This window comes from Otolemur garnettii, unplaced genomic scaffold (assembly GCF_000181295.1).
Source record: "Otolemur garnettii isolate 467f Iridium unplaced genomic scaffold, OtoGar3 scaffold00021, whole genome shotgun sequence".
Taxonomy (NCBI): Eukaryota; Metazoa; Chordata; class Mammalia; order Primates; family Galagidae; genus Otolemur; species Otolemur garnettii.
Genome location: NW_003852416.1, coordinates 23,700,138 through 23,704,771, shown reverse-complemented (window position 1 = coordinate 23,704,771; position 4,634 = coordinate 23,700,138).

The window sequence follows — 4,634 nt, the reverse complement described above, 5'->3', positions numbered from 1 at the left end:
GGGTCCGGGAGTGGAAATGTGCTCGGGGATCTTAAGAGAAGGGGAATTTACCCAATGCATACAGGTATCTAATGGCACAGATGAAACTTGGGCTTGTGAAAGGCTTTTGAGAAGTCCAGCCTGAAAATTCCTTATAAAAGTTTCCAGCAAAAACCCCCTGACTTAAGGCTTACAAGGGAGCAGAGGTTTGCACACAAATTCCTGTATGCCCAAGAAGTTTCTTTATGCGTTGTTTAAAGATCCGAAGTAACAGCCTCCAAATGGCAAGGCCAGCAAGGGCAGGTATTCAATCTGCCTTGTTCCTCCATAGCCTCAGGCAACATCAGATAAGAACAAAGAAGTAATGGGTAACATCATGTTCTTCATTAAGTTATGTTACATTGGGTTATGTTGAAAGGATTATGTCAAAAGGTGTATGTTGAATGGATTATCAGCAGCTAATCACAAGATAGTCACATGATGTTTAAATGGATCAATGAGGTCACTGCTGTATTGTGCGCATATACACAATTCCCTATATAAACCAACCACAAATAAAGAAGCTGGCCATTTTGCCTGAGTGAGCAGATGGTCACTTTTATTTAAAACACAATTTCATGGTTTGGCGCCTGTGGCTCAATCGGCTAAGGCGCCAGCCATATACACCTAAGGTGGCAGGTTCGAATCCCTAGCCCGGGCCCGCCAAACAACAATGATGGCTGCAACCAGAAAATGGCCAGGCATTGTGGCGGGCGCCTATAGTCCCAGCTACTTGGGAGGCTGAGGCAGGAGACTCGCTTGAGCCCAGGAGTTGAAGGTTGCTGTGAGCTGTGAGGCCATGGCACTCTACCCAGGGGGATAGCTTGAGACTCCATCTCAAAAAAAAAAGAAAAACACAATTTCAATAAGTGTGCTTATTCTCCACGACATGGCTTTTCCATGAGACCTGTACAGCAACATTGTTCCCTTAGCATTTCTTCCCCACCAGGATGTTCTTCCAGAAACTTGGTCAAATTGTATACCTTGTGGTGTAGCATCAGCCAGGTGCTTTTGCTGTGGTTGTGCTTCTGAATCTCTTCCTTGTCAGACTGCTCGGTCATCTTGGCACACAGTGAACCAGTCCTGCCATACTCAGACATGGGTGGAGGAGAGCGTGAGTCTCAGCAGGCACCACCCAGGACATTCCCCAGGCACACTGCCTGAAATACACATTTGAAAAGTGATTCAGATATATATTTCAAGATTAGTGAAATCACAGTAAACAGGTGAAGTAAGGCAAACTAAGAAGTATATCTGAGTACAAATTCAGAAATAAATTTGACAAAGAAAGATATCACAGTATCTACCAGTAGATAGGGAATTGAAACTAAAATAGGGGCTCGGTGCCTGTGGCTCAATCGGCTAAGGCGCCAGCCACATACACCTAAGGTGGCGGGTTCGAATCCCCAGCCCGGGCCTGCCAAACAACAATGATGGCTGCAACCAAAAAATGGCTGGCGCTGTGGCGGGTGCCTGTAGTCCCAGCTACTTGGGAGGCTGAGGTGGGAGACTCGCTTGAGCCCAGGAGTTGGAGGTTGCTGTGAGCTGTGAGGCCATGGCACTCTACCCAGGGGGATAGCTTGAGGCTCTGTCTCAAAAACAAAAAAAAAGAAACTAAAATAGGTAAGAATTGAGAGCCTTCAAGAGAGTATGAATGACACTGAGGATCCTAGATTCTTCTGTTTCAGAGATACTTATTGATTCTGGGTATAGCTGGAGGCTGTGAATCCAAGGTTGGCTGCAGAGCAGAGGGTGCCAGGGCAGGGAACAGTAAACTCAACAGAGATTTTGCTATATATGTGAGACTGTAGAGAGGAAAATTGATTATTTCAGGTGTTAAATGGAGGCACCCAGTCTTCCCCCTTAAGCTATGGGCTAAATTTTGAAGCTGCCTGGGTAGGAGTCTGAATACCTCTTAAGAACAGAATTGAACCTCTAGAAAATCTTCAAGAAAATAAATTCCTGTTTTTTAGTAAAAGGCCCTAGAGAGCCATTCTTTAGGAAAGAGATCGAACCATCAGAGATATGCTGAGTCTAAACCACTTGTACCATGCTCGTACTCCCATTCCACTCCCACTGATGCTCAGTCACAGACTGAAATGGATGATCTGGCTCAGTGTCCGTAGCTTAGTGAGTAGGGTGCTGGCCACATAAACTGAGGCTGGTGGGTTTGAGCCTGGCCCAGTCATTATTGCTAAACAACAATGCCAATTGCAACCAAAAAATAGCTGGGCATTTCCGTGGACACCTGTAGTCCCAGCTACTTAGGAGGCTGAGTTGCAAGAGAATCACTTAAACCCAAGAGTTTGAGGTTGCTGTGAGCTGTGATGCATGGCACTCCACCAAGGGAGACATATTGAGACTCTGTCTCCAAAAAAAAAAAGAAATGAAATGGATGATCTGCTTCCTCCTCTATCAGCCCATTATATTAAAGGGCAAATTCTCCATGATAAAAATTATAGCATCTGGAGAATATATGGCACTTTATACTCAATATCTGGCATAGACTCAACAATTTCTGGACATGTCAAGATCAAGACTGTAAGATATATATACAAATACACAATTACAATCAGAATTTTCCTTCTTTCTTTTTTTTTTTTTTTTTGAGACAGAGCCTCAAGCTATCCCCCTGGGTAGAGTGCCATGGCCTCACAGCTCACAGCAACCTCCAACTCCTGGGCTTAAGCAAGTCTCCTGCCTCAGCCTCCCAAGTAGCTGGGACTACAGGCACCTGCCACAACACCTGGCCATTTTTTTTTTTTTTTGGTTGCAGCCATCATTGTTGTTTGGCGGGCCTGGGCTGGGGATTCGAACCCGCCACCTTAGGTGTATGTGGCTGGCGCCTTAGCCACTTGAGCCACAGGTGTCGAGCCACAATCAGAGTTTTCAATATACCTCTCTCAGGAATTAAGTAAACAGAAAATAATGTTGAATATTATCAAAGTATTTGACCCCATCCAGCAATAGCAGAATACACATTCTTCTCAAAAGCATGTGAAACATTTAACAAGAGTGACCATATTCTGGGCCATAAAATAATCTCAATAAATTTAAAAGAATTAAAATCATATGGTATGTTCTTTGACTGTAATGGGATTAAATTAGAAATCAGTAGTAGAAATATCTATAGAAAAATAATAATATTTTAGAAACAAAGGAACATCCTTCTTCTTCTTCTTTTTTTTTTCTTTTAGAGTCTCACTTTATCACCGTTGGTAGAGTGCCATAGCATCACAGCTCACAGCAACCTCCAACTCCTGGGCTTAAGCGATTCTCTTGCCTCAGCCTCCTGAGTAGCTGGGACTGCAGGCACCTGCCACAACATCCAGGTATTTTTTTTGCTGCAGTTTGGCCAGGGCTGGGTTTGAAACCGCCACCCTTGGTATATGGGGCTGGCTCCCTACACACTGAGCCACAGGTGCCACCCAGGAACATTTTTCTAAATAACCATGAGCCAGAGAAGAAATCAAAAGAAAAATTAGAAGGTACTTTGAACTTTTAAAATTGATAGATAATAGCTGTACGTATTTCAATTGAAATAAAAATATAACATATCAAAGTTGTAGGAAGCCTTCAAACAGGGAGAAAATAAATTTCTGGGTTTTTTTTTTTGGCCGGGGCTGGGTTCGAACCCACCACCTCCAGCATATGGGGCTGGTGCCCTATCCTTTTCAGCCACAGGTGCTGCCCCTAAATTTCTGTTGTTTAAGCCTCCAGATTGTGACATTTTATAGCAAACTAATACAAATGCCAAACTGGAAATAAATGTCTATCAACAGATAAATAGGTAAACAAATTTTAGTTATTCATACAACGGAATACAACTCAACAAGCAAAAGGAATGAATTAGTGATACAGTCAACATTAATGAATCTCACAATAATTATGCTGAGTAAAAAATGAACAGAAATGAGTATATACTATGTGATTTCATTTATATAAAATTCGGAGAAACACAGTAGTAACAAAACAGATCATAGATGTAATAGATCAAAGATAACAGGTATTAGATTATAGAGGCAGATAATGTATCAGTGGTTATATGGGGAGGATGTCAGGGAAGGATAAAAAAGGAATTTAGCTTTATGTCCCTTGGATGTGGGCTAGAATTAGTGCATGCATCCAAAGAACAGAAAAAGAAAAATGGTAAGCTTACAGAGGAGAAAACTGGCAGGTATCATATAAATGAAATGATCAAGGTTTTTATCAATCCATGATAACTCATACTGATATCATGTACCACCTGACACAATGTACTGAGAAAGGACCCTTGCCTCTGTAATACTCTTCTCCACGTCGCATACCCCATTGTAATCATGAAAAACATCAGACAAAGGCTCGGCGCCTATAGCTCAACCGGCTAAGGCGCCAGCCACGTACACCTAAGGTGGCGGGTTCGAATCCCCAGCCTAGACCTGCCAAAAAACAACAATGACGGCTGCAACCAAAAAACAGCCATGCATTGTGGCCGGCGCCTACGGGCCCAGCTACTTGGGAGGCGGAGGCAGGAGACTCGCTTGAGCCTAGGAGTTGGAGGTTGCTGTGAGCTGTAATGCCACAGCATTCTACCCAGGGGGACAGCTTGAGGCTCTGTCTCAAAAAAAAAAAAAAAA